General features: G+C 46.0%; 1 protein-coding gene across 1 annotated transcript in view; it reads right to left on the bottom strand.

The window, feature by feature from the left end:
• The window catches only part of PER2 (period circadian regulator 2), a 101146-nt gene extending 92386 nt beyond the window's left edge, over window positions 1–8760 (bottom strand). The window contains exon 1 of the mRNA XM_040427839.1: window positions 8648–8760. The gene's annotated coding sequence lies outside the window, so the exon portion shown is untranslated. The remainder of the gene's footprint in view (window positions 1–8647) is intronic.
• Between the last annotated feature and the right edge of the window lie 9614 nt (window positions 8761–18374).

Here is an 18374-nt window from a genome sequence, read left to right as displayed (position 1 = left end):
TAGCACATCCACAATACCCAGTCCCCATAGCTCTGTGTGCTTTTATTGTGTAAAAAAAAAAAACGATTTGATACATATGCAAATTAACCTGAGAGGAGTCCTGTCCGTGAGACGAGTCCTGTATGTGAGATGAGTCAGGGACAGGACTCATCTCAGGTTAATTTGCATATGTATCAAATAGTTTTTTTTTACACAATAAAAGCACACAGAGCTATGGGGGCTGGATATTGCGGATGTGCTAGCGGCCATCTAGCAACCCATGTCCTCAGCTCTATACACAAAATCCCGGTGACAGGTTCCCTTTAAAGAGGACCTTTCATGGGTCCAGACATTATAAACTAAGTATCAGGATACGTAGGGGATAGTGCAGAGATCTAACTGCACTTACTATTTTTCCTGGGCGCCGCTCTATTCGCCTGCTGTGGCCCCCGTTGTATTCTTCCGCCTGGTATGCTAATAGCATCGGAGCAATAAGGAGGAGACTGAGTCTTTCTCCGTGGGCGTCTCCTTCTCCCCTGGCTGTAGCGCTGTCCAATCGCAGCGGAGAGCGCTACAGCCAGGGGAGAAGGAGATGCCCACGGAGAAAGACTCAGTTTCCTCCTCATTAGCATACCAGGCGGAAGAATACAACGGGGGGCCACAGCGGGCGAACGGAGCGGCGCCCAGGAAAAATAGTAAGTGCAGTTAGATCCCCGCACTATCCCCTACATATCCTGATACATAGTTTTTAATGTCAGGACCCATGAAAGGTCCGCTTTAACCATCCACCCTACAGTCTAGACCTGGCTCCCATTTATTACTTTCTCTTTCGGAACCTGAAGAAATCTCTCTGTGGGCAATGATTTCCAGATAATGCAGTCAAAGAGGTAGTAAAGGGGTTCCTTCAGCAGTAAGAATTCTGAGGGCATCCAATCATGGAGGTGAAATTGAATGTGTGCTGAAGTCAAGGAGGATTACATTGAAAATTATTACCGTATTTTTTTTTCAGACTACAAGACGCACTGGACTAAAACACACACACCTAGGATTTGGAGGACCTCAGAGCAGACCCCCATGAGCCATCAGCCTCAGATGAGAACCCCCTAGCCTCCATTAGCCTTAGATCAGCCCCCCATCAGACTCAGATCAGACCACCCATCAGCCTCAGATTGGACCCCCGAGCCCCAATCACCCTCAAATGGGAGTCGGGACTCAACAACAGCCCCAATCAGCCCCCATAAGACACAGAGCAGACCCCCAATCAAACCCATCAGGCTCGGATCAGACTTCCCCCCCCACAGCCCCACTCAGCCTCAGATCAACCCGCATCAGACTATATCAGCCTCTGATCAGACCCCTACAGCCCCAATCAGCCTCAGTAAGCACCCTCCAGCCCCCCCATCAGATGTTTAAAAAATAATTATAATATTAATATTATTATTATTATTATGCTTATCTCGCTTGCTCCGGACGTTGCGGCATATCCATAATGGACGTTGCTGCTTCCATAATGGAAGCGGTCATTAGCATTCAGACTAAAAGACACACTGCCACTTTTCTCCCATTTTGGGGGGAAAATGCATCTTATACTCCAAAAAATATAGAGTAAATTCAGAGCTGATTAGTCAATTATGCCAGCCATAAAATATCTAATTTGTTTATATAATGCTAGAGACTAGCAGATATCTCAGCCAGCCCTTACAATCGCACACCTGCTCCGAGTTGCTGCACAAGCACAGTGTGTCTCTGCTTCTCAAGCAGTGACTGTGGGTGCACCGCTACACTTCCAGGAAGAGGCGCTGCCCCTGTCAATCAAAAAGTATGGGGAGCCTCTTTAGCAGTGGGTACAGCCCCTTGAGGGTGAAGAACTCTTGTTGATGAGACTAATTGATTTAATCATCTCTATATTGCACCCTCATCTTCTGTAGTAAAAAGCAGGGGCTCATTCAGATGAACGATGTTCACATTTGGGTGGAGTGCGAGTGTAGAATATAGAGCACCCGGACTGAACACTGACAAGGTCTATGGGCGTGTTTCTACACCATCCAGCTGAAGAAAATGGTTCTACAAGAAAAACGGACAGCACACGGACGCCATGCAAGGCCAGTCTGTTTAAAAACTCGTTCGTGTCTCTCGGCCGGAACACAGAATTTAACATCACGGATGTGGACCCATTCTCTTAAATGGGTCCTCAATCCGGAGCTGTGGTGTGGAACGGAGGCACGGAACCCCACCGAAGCACTACGGAGTGCTTCCGTGGTGTTTCTGTCCGTTCCTCCACACCACAAAAAAAATAGATCAAGTTGAATGGGTCTCGATCCGTCCCAGCTGCCGCACAGATGTTGCCCGTGCATTGGGGACCGCAAATTGCGGTCCCCAATGCACAGAACGGCCACACAACGGCCATGTGCATGAGGCCTAAGGGAAGACAATACAACTGTAAGCTACCTGGGGAGAAGGGGAGATGCAAGTACTACTGCCTGCTAGGGTGACCACGTGTCCCGGATCGCCCGGGACAGTCCCGCATTTGGTGAGTCTGTCCCGGGTCCCGGTCACCCTCATTCTGGGACAATGCAGTGTCCCGGTCTGGAAGCGGCAAGCGCTCATCTCCAATCATCTGTATCGCCGTCCTCAGGACAGCGATACAGATGGCTGTGCACTTGTGTAGCAGGGCAGGGGAGGGAGAGGTGTGTCCCTTCCCCTTCCTCTGATAGGCTGCCAGCCTAGTGCCTGCAACCTATCAGAGGCCGTTGCAGGCGGCGCGATGATGTCATCGCGCCGCCTGAGCCCTAAGCCGTACAGCGCGGGACACAGATGACAGGCCGGAAGAGGCTGGCTGCATCACAGTGCCAAGGAGGTAAGTATAAGTGTTTTTTGTTGTTGTTGTCGTCGTCAATACTGTACTGGTGGCTACTGGGCCTGGCACATGATGATGGGGGCTACTGGAACATGATGGGGGGGGGGTGCTCAGGCTACTGGAACATGATGGGGGGGGGTGCTCAGGCTACTGGTACATGATGGGGGGGTGCTCAGGCTACTGGTACATGATGGGGGGGTGCTCAGGCTACTGGCACATGATATAGAGGGGGCTCTGGCTACTGGCACATGATATAGAGGGGGCTCTGGCTACTGGCACATGATATAGAGGGGGCTCTGGCTACTGGCACATGATATAGAGGGGGCTCTGGCTACTGGCACATGATATAGAGGGGGCTCTGGCTACTGGCACATGATATAGAGGGGGCTCTGGCTACTGGCACATGATATAGAGGGGGCTCTGGCTACTGGCACATGATATAGAGGGGGCTCTGGCTACTGGCACATGATATAGAGGGGGCTCTGGCTACTGGCACATGATATAGAGGGGGCTCTGGCTACTGGCACATGATATAGAGGGGGCTCTGGCTACTGGCACATGATATAGGGTGAGCTCTGGCTACTGGCACATGATATAGGGTGAGCTCTGGCTACTGGCACATGATATAGGGTGGGCTCTGGCTACTGGCACATGATATAGGGTGGGCTCTGGCTACTGGCACATGATATAGGGTGGGCTCTGGCTACTGGCACATGATATAGGGTGGGCTCTGGCTACTGGCACATGATATAGGGTGGGCTCTGGCTACTGGCACATGATATAGGGTGGGCTCTGGCTACTGGCACATGATACAGGGTGGGCTCTGGCTACTGGCACATGATATAGGGTGGGCTCTGGCTACTGGCACATGATATAGGGTGGGCTCTGGCTACTGGCACATGATATAGGGTGGGCTCTGGCTACTGGCACATGATATAGGGTGGGCTCTGGCTACTGGCACATTATTGGGGGACATCTATGGGGGCACTTATTACTGGCACATTGGGGGCACTTATTACTGGCACATTATTGGTGGGCACTATAGGGGCATCTACTGAGGCCACAAAGAACGGTTATTTTATATGGGGGCTCTGTATAGGGGCATTTTATACTGGGACACATTATGGTGGGTACTATGGGGAAGGTGGTAAAGGAGTACTATGGGGTCATCTACGGGGGCACTGAGAAGGGGTATTTTATACTTACAAATTATGGGGGACACTGAGGGCATCTACTGGGGCACTATATATGGGGCATTTTATACTGGTACATTATGGGGGGCACATTATAAGGAGAATTATTTCTACTGGGAGGGCATTATGCTGGGCTTTATTACTCCCCATGGTATGAGCCCCTAGTAGCAGCACCAGCCTCTCCCTGCTCTGCAATCCCTCTGACCTTTCTCCAAATCCTTATTATGAAATTTTTCTCATTAGGATAAAACACATCAGCTCCGCCGAGCCCCCGGCCAAAGTGTTGAAGTGGTGTCCGAGATCCCCAAGGGCCAAGCCAAGTAGTTGCAAGTTTTCATATGAAATATGTTTGTTATACACATATAGCCTACACCATGCCCCACAATATACAGTTTCTTCTGTAAAAGTCATCAAGTGTCATGGGGGGGGGGGGGGGGGGGGGGCTTATTGTTTTTTGCCCCAGGGACTCATTTCACCTAGAACCGGCCCAGTCTCAAGTATAAGTTTGACGAAATGCACTTGTGAAAGTAAGTGTGCCTGAATGGCAGTTAGGAAATGTGGTCACCCTACTGCCTGCGTATCGGACAAGCTGGAGCCATTAAAGGAATAGAGGAAAGCAGGCGACAGTACACCGCCACGGGTGCCATCCGAGTTTCAAACAGGCGGCTCCCAGACGGAACGCTCAACTGAACGGGTATATGCACACGAGAGATCTTCTGCAGAGAATCCCGGCACGAGTCATTCTGCTCAGATATTCCCACATGACTCATCACTCGTGTGAATGGGTCTGTGAGAAAAGACCACACATATGAAGTCCGTTTAAAGGGGTTGTCCGGTTTTCTTTACTGATGACCTATCCTTAATGTCAGATCGCGGGGGTCCGACTTCCCGGCACACCCGCGATCACCTGTTTGAAGAGAATGCAACACTGCTCGCCATCCAGCTTGCAGCTGCGAGCAGTGTTACAGATCCTTCGCCCCATTCACTTGAAGGGGACAGAGCGTAACTACAACTGCTCCTTCCTATTCAAGTCATAGAAGCAGAGGAGATGTAATTGCACTGCTGACCGCAGGTAAACAGTGAAGAGAACACAGCGCTCATACAAGCACTGCATTGTCTTCAAACAGCTGTCCGGCGGTGGTGCTGGGAGTCCGGCCCTGCCTATCTGAGGGGTTAGTGCACGTGAGCATAAGGTCCCCATGCCCGTGCTGTGGACCACAAATAGCTCTCCGCAATACACGGGCACTGGCCGTGTGCACTCAGTTTGCAAACCCATTGACTTAAATGGGTCCGCGATCCACAAGTTACAGCCAAACATAGGACACGTTCCATCTTCTTGCGTTGCGGAGGCACGGACCCAAAGGCCCACGAAAACGCTTCGTAGTGCTTCCAATCCGCTCCCCCACTCTGTAAAAGATAGGTGACGTCTTATCTTTGGTTGTATCTTGCGGATTGCAGATCCATTCGAGTCAATGGGTCCACATCACGGAGAGCACACGGCCAGTGCCCGTAAATTGCGGACCGTTTACGGTCCGCAATACGGGCACTGAGCCCTGATACTGATGATCAATATCAGAAACTGGACAGCCCCTTTAAGAACTCGTCCATGCTCAATCACCAGAACACAGACAAGTTTCTTTTTGTCAGAGAAAAGACTCGCACTTATTAGGGAAACACATATTACGGTATTATCCCATATACACAATTGTACCGAGCTGATGAAGACGACACCGCGCATCTTTCTTTACTGCGTATACACTCCATGCGCAGTGCATGACCGTGACATTTACCGTTCTTGGCTTCGTTGGCACAGAAAGCTGTGCCCGATGGCACTGGAGAAGAGCCAGGACTCTTCTCCAAGTTAATATAAATTGCATTTAGGAAGGATGAGTTTGCTATAGACAGGCCTGGGACCCTGACATCCTGCTGTATAACAGCACGCTGCAGGAGAAGGGGTTTTAGGATAGACTATCAATGTCTGACCAGTGGCGGTCCAACCTACAGGACCCCCACCAGTCAGCAGAATGGAGTGCTACAGCACCCTTACCGTTTACAGTGACCAGTCACTCTGCTGATGAGCGGTGGTCCATGGGGGCCAGACATACTGAACAAACACTGATAGCTTTTCCTAAGGCTAGATGTCTGAACGGAGCTGCAGTACCAAACACAGCCTGAGGAAAAGAGTGGAGCTGTTCTGGTCTAAACTAGTTATGCTTTTATACTCCAATACAAACCCTTAATTCTATCAAAGAGTATTCTAGGAAGCATGGCCACTGGACATACCTCGTCATTCTGCTATATTCGAAAAAGTTTAAAGGGGGTGTCCAGCTTTCTGGACATTTTAAACGTTTGCTAGCAGCATACTCCACCTTTTGAAAAAAAAAAAATATATAAACCATGCACCTCTTCTCCCCAGGTCCGTGCAGAAGTATTCCGGATGGATGTTGCCACGTGTGCCGCTGCAGCCAATGACCCCAAGCAGCACGTCACTGGCTGCAGAAGTGCACGTGACCACTGAACAGAGCCAGGGAGCCATAACGGTGCGGAACAGATATGTTTTCTAGAGCAAGCGGATAGTAAAAGTTAAAAATGTCCAAAATGCTGGACAAACCCTTAAAAAAGGCTGGACAACCCCTTTAATGTGATGGCCTACCCTCAGGATAGGCTATCACTAGCTGATTGGGGTGGGTGTCCAGGGCGTCACACACCTCCATCGCCAAAAGTCAGTGCCGGAACAACCCTGCACCATCAACATTGTGATTGACACAGAACAGCTGATCGGCGGGGGCGCGGGGTGCCGGACCCCACAGCCAGCTAGTGACGGCCCATCCATAAAAAGGCTGGACTCTGTCGTTTCATGTAACATTGTGCTCTTGGTGACCTAGCTCTACTCTTACTGTTTTCTTAAGCTACTTTCACACAAGCGTTTTTCGTGGATCCGTTATGGATCAGCAAAAAAAGCTTCCGTCACAATAATACAACCGGCTACATCTGTTCTGAACGGATCCGGTTGTATTATCTCTAAGATTGCCATGACGGATCCGTCTATAAACCCATTGGAAGTCAATGGGGGACGGATCCGTTTTCTTTTGTCCCAGAGAAAATGGATCCGCCACCATTTACTTACATTGTGAGTCATGACGGATCCGTCTTGTTCCGCACCACATCGCGGACGGAAAAACGCTGCTTACAGCGCTTTGTGTGCGTCATGGGAACACAATGAAACGGAACGCAATGCATTCTGGTGACTCCGTTCTCTTCAGTTCAGTTTTGCCCCTATTGACAATGAATGGGGACAAAACGGAAGCGTTTTCCTCCGCTATTGTCATCCTATGACGGATATCAATACCCGAAAGGGAAAACGCTGGTGTGAAAGTAGCCTTATCTTGGAGAGTTCAAGTAAAAAAGGGCGGGGGACAGATTTATACTAGAAAGGAAATTCTTCCAAGAGCTCAGCACAAAGCATATGACAATTCAATAATAGTTACTAATGCTTCAGTCTCTAGTACTAAAAATTATTATTCTTAGGAGACTGACATTGAGGCACAGGAAAGACTAGAGATACTCCTGCCCACACAGATGATGGGATGGGACGGGGCTCAGTCTCATATTTCAGATACACGTGACCAAAGCATCCAATTACTAGCCCGAGCCACTTCCTGGCCGATGAGGACCCGAAGCTTCTGGGTCCACTGCATGGCAACTGTGGGATGAGGTGGGTCGGCTCCTAGGCCACACAACCCCTTTAAAGGCCTTGTCTGCGTTCTAAATGTGATAAAGTAATAAAACATATATCCATCACTTATTCCTGCAGCGGTGATGTGGCTGTGTCCAGCATGTCAGCGCTGCAGCCAATCACTGCCCTCAGTGGTATAGGGCGCGAGAACACTGAGGCCAGTCACTGGCTGCAGTGGATGTAAACAAGCTGTGGACTGGAACATGGACACAAGTATAAGAATCCTCAGTGAGGCGCCTCGCCAGTGCTGAAAGGTCAGCATTCCCAGAGAACCTCCTCAAATACAGGACACCGACCAGACTAATAGTAATGAGCAGTACTTGGAAAAATACTAAGAAAGATGGAGCTGTAATAAGTGTAGTGATGATTGGTAGCAATAATGGTCTCTGTAATAAGAAGAGTAATCAATGGTAACAATAAGTGTAGTAATAATGATGACTGGTAACCGTAGTAGTAAAACTTACTAATAATAATAATAATAATAACAGTAATAGCAAGGAATGGCAATATTAAATAATGACTGTTAATAATAATAAATGGTCTCTGTAATAATAAGAGTAATGAATGGTAACAATAAGTGTAGTAATAATGATGACTGGTAACTGTAGTAGTAATACTAATACTAATAATAAATAATAGCAAGGAATGGCAATATTAAATAATGATGGCTGTTAATAATTATAATAATAAATGGCAGCAATGAATAGTAAGATAATGAATGACAGTAATAACAGGTACTGTAATAATGACTATTAGCAGTAATAATAATAATACCAGCAGTAATAAATACCAGCATAGATCAGTCGGATACTGAATGGCAGTAATATCAGGTATAATAATGCATTCCCCGGGGCAGTGAGTCAGTCCCCGATGCTGACCCACCTCCGGTCTATCCGGCTCCGTCCCGGTACTTCCGCTGTGACCCGGCTAACAGCCCACTACGACCCACTTCTCCTTTTACAGTATTGACTCTCCGCTTCACACAGAGATCAACGTGAGCGCAGCGCCGAGCTCCGCCCACGTTACCCTTTCATTGGTCTTCTACCGCAGAGGCCCGCCCCATCTGCCTAGTCATTGGTTGGCAGGAAGATGGACGTCTCCAGGGGATTTCTCATACCCGATTCTTCTTCTGATAGGGCCCGGCAGACGTCCATCATTAGGGCACGTTAGCTAATTGGTTGAGGGCGTGGCCTTGCTCATTGCATAAGATTCACGTGGAAAGCCATGGTGGGCGCAGTGGTCGTTACCGGGAGACTCCTGAGCGCTGGGTTGTATAATGGAGTGATATTTGCCGAGCCTAAAGCTAGTATTCACATGATGGGAACGTGAGGCGGTGCCGCCACTCTCATGAATGGACACATTGTTACCGGAGCTTCTGGTGTTCTGAAACGTTCCTGCTGCATTAACCACCTCAGCTCCCCTAGCTGCACTACACTACTTTCACCGTTTATTGCTCGGTCATACAACTTACCACCCAAATGAATTTTACCTCCTTTTCTTCTCACTAATAGAGCTTTCATTTGGTGGTATTTCATTGCTGCTGATATTTTTACTTTTTTTTATATTAATCGAAATTTACCGAAATTTTTTTGCCAAAAAATGACATTTTTTCACTTTCGGTTGTAAAATTTTTCAAATAAAACTACATTTCTATATAAATTTTTCTCTAAATGTATTGTTCTACATGTCTTTGATAAAAAAAAATGCAATAAGTGTATATTTATTGGTTTGCGCAAAAGTTATAGCGTTTACAAACTATGGTACAAAAATGTGAATTTCCGCATTTTGAAGCAGCTCTGACTTTCTGAGCACCTGTCATGTTTCCTGAGGTTCTACAATGGCCAGACAGTAGAAAACCCCCACAAATGACCCCATTTCGGAAAGTAGACACCCTAAGGTATTCGCTGATGGGCATAGTGAGTTCATAGATGTTTTTATTTTTTGTCACAAGTTAGCGGAAAATGTTTTTTTTTTTCTTACAAAGTCTCATATTCCACTAACTTGTGACAAAAAATAAAAACTTCCATGAACTCACTATGCCCATCACGAAATACCTTGGGGTGTCTTCTTTCCAAAATGGGGTCACTTGTAGGGTATTTATACTGCCCTGGCATTTTAGGGGCCCTAAAGCGTGAGAAGAAGTCTGGAATCCAAATGCTTAAAAAATGCCCTGTGAAATCCTAAAGGTGCTCTTTAGAACTTGGGCCCCTTTGCGCACCTTGGCTGCAAAAAAGTGTCACACATGTGGTATCGCCGTACTCAGGAGAAGTAGGGCAATGTGTTTTGGGGTGTATTTTTACATATACCCATGCTGGGTGAGAGAAATATCTCTCTAAAAGTCAACTTTTCCCATTTTTTTTATACAAAGTTGTCATTTTAGAGAGATATTTCTCTCACCCAGCAGGAGTATATGTAAAAATACACCCCAAAACACATTGCCCAACTTCTCCTGAGTACGGCGATACCACATGTGTGACACTTTTTTGCAGCCTAGGTGCGCAAAGGCGCCCAAATTCCAATGAGTACCTTTTAGGAGGGCATTTTTAGGCATTTGGATTCCAGACTTCTTCTCACGCTTTAGGGCCCCTAAAATGCCAGGGCAGTATAAATACCCCACAAGTGACCCCATTTTGGAAAGAAGACACCCCAAGGTATTCCGTGAGGGGCATGGCGAGTTCCTAGAAGTTTTTTTTTTTTTTTGCCACAAGTTAGCGGAAATAGATTTTTTATTTTATTTTTTCTCACAAAGTCTCCCTTTCCGCTAACTTGTGACAAAAAGTTCAATCTTTCATGGACTCAATATACCCCTCAGCGAATACCTTGGGGTGTCTACTTTCTGAAATGGGGTCATTTGTGGGGTGTTTTTACTGTTCTGGCATTTTGGGCGGGGCTAAATTGTGAGCAACCCTGTAAAGCCTAAAGGTACTCGTTGGACTTTCGGCCCCTTTACGCACCTAGGCTGCAAAGAAGTGTCACACATGTGGTATCGCCGTACTCAGGAGAAGTTGGGGAATGTGTTTTGGGGTGTATTTTTACATATACCCATGCTGGGTGAGAGGAATATCTCTGTAAATTGACAGCTTTGTATAAAAAAAATTTAAAAGTTGTCATTTACAGAGATATTTCTCACACACAGTATGGGTATATGTAAAAATACACCCCAAAACACATTCCCCAACTTCTCCTGAGTACGGCGATACCACATGTGTGACACTTTTTTGCAGCCTAGGTGCGCAAAGGGGCCCAAATTCCAATGAGAATCTTTACGATTTCACAGGGCATTTTTTACGCATTTGGATTCCAAACTACTTCTCACGCTTTAGGTCCCCTAAAGTGCCAGGGCAGTATAAATATTGGAAAGAAGACACCCCAAGGTATTCTGTGAGGGGCATGGCGACTTCCTAGAATATTTTTTTTTTGGCACAAGTTAGCGGAAAATGTTTTTTTTTTTTTTTTTTTTTTTTTTTTTCTTACAAAGTCTCATACTCCACTAACTTGTGACAAAAAATTAAATTTTACATGAACTCGCCATGCCCCTCACGAAATATCTTGGGGTGTCTTCTTTCCAAAATGGGGTCACATGTGGGGTATTTATACTGCCCTGGCATTCTAAAGCGTGAGAAGAAGTCTGGAATATAAATGTCTAAAAAATTTTACGCATTTGGATTCCGTGAGGGGTATGGTGAGTTCATGTGAGATTTTATTTTTTGTCACAAGTTAGTGGACTATGAGACTTTGTAAGAAAAAACAAAAAAATTTATTTCCGCTAACTTGTGACAAAAAAAAAATAAAAAATCCCATACGGACGTCTGAATGGAGCCTTACAGGGGGGTGATCAATGACAGGGGGGTGATCACCCCATATAGACTCCCTGATCACCCCCCTGTCATTGATCACCCCCCTGTAAGGCTCCATTCAGACGTCTATGTGTTTTGCGGATCCACGGATATGCAAAACACATATGGACGTCTGAATGGAGCCTTACAGGGGGCTGATCAATGACAGGTGGGTGATCAGGGAGTCTATATGGGGTGATCACCCCCCTGTAAGGCTCCATTCAGACGTCAGTATGTGTTTTGCGGATCCGCAAAACCCATACGGACGTCTGAATGGAGCCTTACAGGGGGGTGATTAATGACAGGGGGGTTATCAGGGAGTCTAATATGGGGTGATCAGGGGTTAATAAGTGACGGGGGGGTGTAGTGTAGTGGTGTTTGGTGCTACTTTACAGAGCTGCCTGTGTCCTCTGGTGGTCGATCCAAGCAAAAGGGACCACCAGGTAGCAGGTATATTAGACGCTGTTAACAAAACAGCGTCTAATATACTTTTCAGGGGTTAAAAAAATCGCATCTACAGCCGGCCAGCGAATGATCGCCGCTGGCAGGCTGTAGATCAGCTCGTTTACCTGCCGTCCCTGTGAAAGCGCGCTCCTGTGTGCGCGCGTTCACAGAAAATCTTGGGTCTCGCGAGATGACGCGCCGGCGCGTCGAAGAGGAATGAATCGACCGACTCCGGAACGCAATCCTGCGTTAGGCGGTCTGGAGTCGGTTAAAGGGGGTTTTACGCTCCTTTAACCGACTCGAATAGAATAGAATAAGCTAAAACCTCTGCCGACCCTATCTATTGCTGTACATCTGGGGGGGGGGGGGTCAGTCTTTGGATCAAGACAATAATGTTTCCATTCTGTGACAGAGCCTTAACCCCTTGGATACCAGAGTTTTTTGTGTTTTTAATTTTTGTTGCCTGTCTTCTCTGAGCCACAACTTTTTTATTTTTCTGGTCACATAGCCCTATGAGCGCTTGTCTTCTGCGACACAAGTTGTCCTTTCTAATTCCACCATTTAACATGGCATACAATGTAGTCAGAAGCGGGAAAAACATTCCAAGTGGGGTGGAATTGGGGAGATTTTTTTTTTTTTTTTTTCACTGCACGATTTGCCATATGGGATAAATATTTTAATATTTTAATAGTATAGATGTTTAATGCCCATGATTATTTTTAAACATTTTATTTTTTACGGTTTATGTATTTTTTTTTATCCTAGAATCTAGAAAATCTATTAAATATTTATTTTCATTTTTTTTTCTTTTTTAGCACCTCTAAGAGGCTACAATATTCACTAGTTAGATTTCTTGTACCTTATACTGTGGTTCCATAGAATTACATTATAAGCTCAATTTGTGTTTATCCTGCAAGGAATTGCAGCTCGAAGACACTGGGTCTCTTCAGAGAGATTTGAACGAAAGACCAGCTTCCCCGATCACCACACGAGGGAGCCGGTCTTAACCTGTGTTTCTGGTTTTATTGCTGTGGTTACGCTTGATTACTGCTTCTAAATGCCTGCGATCTGCATTGTTGCCGTTCGCAGACGTTAGCCACGGGCCTCTGCTGTTTAAAAAAGCCAGCTATGGCACCTAATGTGCTCGCGTGTGGGTGCCATATTTAAAGACCCTCCTGGTGTACGGTGCAGGGAGCCTAAAGGTTTAAAAGCGTTCTGTCACTGCCTGGGTCCTGGAGCAGCAGGGGGAGACTGGAAAAGGCATCTGTTTTTTGTGATTTCCCGCCCCCTCTGACCCTGCTGCCAATTATTTTACATTAGTGTATCCTGGGTATGTCCACATGGGACGCGTACACTGCAGCAAATCCGTGTTTTTTGCTGACCCATTTAAATGAATGGGTCTGCATCCTCTCCGCAAAAAAAGGAACAGACACTGAAACAAACAACGTTTGTGGGCATGAGGCCTTAAGCTGCAGAATAAGAACGTCATGTCATTTTTAGCGTACCTTGAACGTTGTGATGTCAAAATCCGAAAAACCTTGGTGAAATTGTGTTTTTTCAATTTAACCTCAAAGAATATTTTTTCCTGTTTTCCAATAACCGGAATGGTAAATTAAATGGTGCCGTTAAAAAAAAAAAGCATCTTGCCCCGAAAAAATAAGTTATCGCTATTGGAACGTGGGGAGGTAAAAATGAAAATGCAAAAGTGGGCCTGGTACTTGGGCTACTTTCACACTTGCGGCAGTGTGATCCGGCGATCAGTTCCATCGTCGGAACTGCCCGCCGATTTGCATGTGACTGAAATAATTTGTGAGACGCATCTGGATGCGGATTCGTTTCACAAATGCATTGCAAGAACAGATCTGTCTCTCCGCTTGTCATGCGGACAGACGGATCCGTCTTGTATCTTTTTTTCACATTTTTACCGGTCTGCGCATGGACGGATCCGGCATCCGGCAAGTGTTCAGTTTTTTTGGCCGGAGATAAAACCGTAGCATGCTGTGGTATTAGGCTACTTTCACACTTGCGTTCAGGGTTCCGTTTGAAGGCTCTCACAAGCGGTCCTGAACGCATCCGTCCAACCCTAATGCATTCTGAGTGGACGCGGATCCGCTCAGAATGCCTCAGTCTGGCACCGTTTGGCCTCCGCTCCGCTCAGCAAGTGGACACCTGAACGCAGCTTGCAGCGTTCGGGTGTCCGCCTGGCCGTGCGGAGGCAAACGGATCCGTCCAGACTTACAATGTAAGTCAATGGGGACGGATCCGTTTGAAGTTGACACCATATGGTGCAATTTTCAAACGGATCCGTCCCCATTGACTTTCAATGTAAAGTCTGGACGGATCCGTCTGAACTACTTTCACACTTAGAATTTTTTCTAAACTATAATGCAGATGGATCCGTTCTGAACGGATCCCAACGTCTGCATTATAGGAGCGGATCCGTCTGTGCAGATACCAGACGGATCCGCTCTGAACGCAAGTGTGAAAGTAGCCTAACCTCCGTCCTGATCAGTCATAAAGACTGAACTGAAGACATCCTGATGCATCCTGAACGGATTGCTCTCCGACAGAACTCTCTGCCGGAAAAGAATAACGCTAGTGTGAAAGTACCCTTAAAGGGGTTGTCTCACTTCAGCTAATAGCATTTATTATGTAGAGGAAGTTAATAGAAAGCACTTACTAATGTATTGTTACTATCCATACTGCCTCCTTTGCTGGCTGGATACATTTTTTCATCACATTATACACTGCTCTTATCCAGGGGTTATGACCACCCTGTAATCCAGCAGTAGTGGTGGTTGGTCTTGCACACTATAAGAAAAAGTGCTGCCCTCTCTGGTGGCCAGGACCATGGCACTGCACGTAAGCTGGTGCTTTTTCCGGTAGTGTGCAAGCATGACCACCACATTATGGATTGCAGGGTGGTCGTAACCATGGAAATGATAATGTGATGGAAAAATGAATCCAGCCAGCAAAGAAAGAAATATGGATAATAACAATACATTAGTAAGTGGCTTATATTAACTTTCTCTACATGATAGAGGTTAACACAGTACGCCGCTGTTTTTGCTATACATCATTAGTAGCTAGCAAAAGTGGTCCAAGGAAGGACAAAGGATGAACCAGCAACAGGCAAACAAGGACTACAAGTAGCAGCACACTGCTTTATACACACACGCAAATATTGAGAGCATTGATAAATGTAAACTGCATTATTGCTGTACTTGCTATAAGAAAATTAGAAACTCTTTGCACGCATTTTTGCTCAAAAATATGTTGGGCCCACCTACCAGCAACCATTTGGATTCTAACAGATGGGACGTACACTAAGGGCTCATGCACACGAACATATTTTCTTTTCCGTATTTTTTGCGGACCGTATGCGAAACCATTCATTTCAATGGGCCTGCAAAAAAAAACCGAAGTTACTCCGTGTGTTTTCCATTTCCGTTCCACAAAAAAATAGAACATGTCCTATTATTGTCTGTATTACGGATAAGGATAGTACTGTTCCGTTCTGCAAAATACGGAATGTACGTGGACTACGGATCGAGCGATATTGATTTTTTTTTTGAGCAGATACCGATAATCTGTGAACTTTCAGGTCTATAGCTGATAATTTATACTGATATTTTATATCTCATAATATATATTATATTACCGTAGTTGGTAGTCACTGAGGTGGTGGAAATTTGCATTTGGCACTAGTATATTATAAATGTAAATTATAAATTAATAAAGCCCTTAGGTGGTGGTCAATTTATAATTTACATTTATAAAAATAATATACTAGTGCCAAATGCCAATCTCCACACCATCCCCCCCCCCCCCCACTGACTTTATTAACCCCTATCAGACCTCAGATCAGACCATTATTAACCCCTATCAGACCTAATAAAATAAAAAACTCCACACCTCTCCTGCGCTGCACTGTCACCCAACAGCGTCAGGTCATAGTGCGCGCACTACGTCCTGACTCTGTACGGGATGAGGACAGTGCAGCGCGGGCCCCATAAAAGAAGACCAGGGAGGGTGAGTATCGGAAGCGCTCACTAGTATTCGCTTTATATGCATTATAGGTATATCGGCAAGGTTAGATGCCGATAATGTACAAAATCTTGAGGTGGTGGAAATTTGCATTTGGCACTAGTATATTATAAATGTACGGTAAATTATAAATTAATAAAGCCCTTAGTTGGTAGTCAATTCATAATTTGCATTTATAATATACTAGTGCCAATTTCCACACCATCCCCCCCTTCTCACTGATTTTATTAACCCCTATCAGACCTCAGATCAGACTTTAACCCCTAACAGACCTCAGATTAATAAAATAAAACAACTCCTCACATCTCCTGCGCCGCGGCTCCTCTTCATCTCCGGGTCCGGTGTCGCGCTCCCCTGTGTTCTCCGGCCCGCGCTGCACTGTCACCTGGCAGAGTGCAGCATCAGGTCATAGTGCGCGTCAGGACAGTGCAGCGCGGGCCCCATCAAAGAAGACCAGGGAGGGTGAGGATCGGAAGTGCTTGCTGCTCTTCTTCCCTGCTCTCGACACCCGATGCATACTGGTGAGCGCTTCCATAAGCGCTCACTAGTATTCGCTTTATACGCATTATCGGCAAGGTTTGATGCCGATACCGATAATGTGCAAAATCCTTAATATCGGCTGATAATATCGGTACTTCCGATAATCGGTCGATCCCTAACACGGACATCATCCATATTTTTTGACAAAATACGGTTGTGTGCATGAGCCCTAACAAACATTTCTCTCCTGGACTATTAGCCTACAAAACTCAGAGCAGTGTAGAATCCAGCTTTGAGATACTGTGATTAAAAGCACTAGACAGGTGGGCAGGAGAGTGCGGTCTAAGGGCTCATTGGTCGGACGTTCTGTGCATTGGGGACCACCTTATGGCTGATTGCATAAGTGTGCCACGGGTCTCTTTTGCTTGAAACAGCAGAAACCTGGCGGGTACCTTGTTTAAAGACGGACATATACGGCAGAGGTCGCAAAAGGGGTTAAGAGTTTTGTTTTTATGGCATTCCCTATACTTTTTATCACCATATTCTGACCCCCATAACCAGTCAAAAATCTTGAAAACCCTTTTAATAACTAAACTGCTTGCGATAAAGACATTAGATTTCTTTTTAGCTGTATTATAACTAAAAACACGGGGAAGAAAACAATTCTAAAATGTAAATGAGACAATCATCAACACTCCGGAAGTACGAAAAGGACCATATGGGGCGTACGCACGTAACTGGTGTGACGAGCTTCTCCCAGACTTTGACAGTCAAAAATAATGGAGAGCATATTTTTGGCATTGCAAGGGAAAATGTTACCATAGGAACTACAGGTTGATCTCAATATTATTAATTCAGCTTTGAATGAACATAAGAAAGGTAACTTTAGAAATTCTTTCAGGCCTGGCTTGATAATGAAGCACATATGACTAGTAGAGACTGGCTGTCGGAGCTGGAAGCTCCTGGGAGTATGAGGGTAACGGGGGGATGTCCACGTGTGTTGACATCTGGGGGATGTCCACTTGCAATGACAAGTGCAGTCTATAGACATCAGATAACCTGAGAAAGCTCCTGACTCTATCGTTAAAGGGCATCTGTCACCAGGGAAAGTGTTATCAAACAGAGCAGTCTTTTCAAATGATTTGCCTAACTCGCTCGCCACAGAGAAAAGGTTATGCAAATTAGTTCTTAAGTGCACTGAGGGCAGGCCCGAGCTCACCCGCCCTCCTTTTATAGCAATACCCCCTTCCACTTATTTGAAATGGTGAAACTTCTGAATCATCCTCTCGCCTGGCCCTGTCAATGAAGTAGAAGGGGGACTGTTTATGAAAGGAGAGCAGAGGAGTTGGGGTGCACCGAGCGACTTGGGCTCGCTCGCTACAAATGGATACCTCCCAACCATCCCAGACCCAGTGGGACAGTCACAGATTTCGGTGGTTGTCCTGGGACAACCGAGGTATGTCCTGATTTCAAGAGTATCTGCATCCTGAGAACGCTAATCCAGTGATGTCATTGCACCTACTGAGCTGAGTGGGAGAGAGCAAAGGCTGCAGAATGATCCGGCAGGCATCACCACTTCTGAGAAGAGTACAATGTTCTCTGTTCATCATGGGAACTGGGCTAGGTAAGTATTTGGGGCTTCACTACTATGTGGGGACATAGTGGCCTGGGCAGTATTGGGCATATATAAGTTGGAGGCTTAGTGTAAAGAATAAAATTGTTGTCCCGTAGGCTTTTTTAGTTGGGCGGTACAGTAGTGTTCAAATAAAATAGTAGCGCGTTAAATAAAATCTTTATAATAA

This window comes from Bufo bufo, chromosome 4, assembly GCF_905171765.1.
Source record: "Bufo bufo chromosome 4, aBufBuf1.1, whole genome shotgun sequence".
NCBI lineage: Eukaryota > Metazoa > Chordata > Amphibia > Anura > Bufonidae > Bufo > Bufo bufo.
Note: the sequence above shows the minus strand (reverse complement) of the source record. Positions and strands in the feature narration are given on the sequence as shown.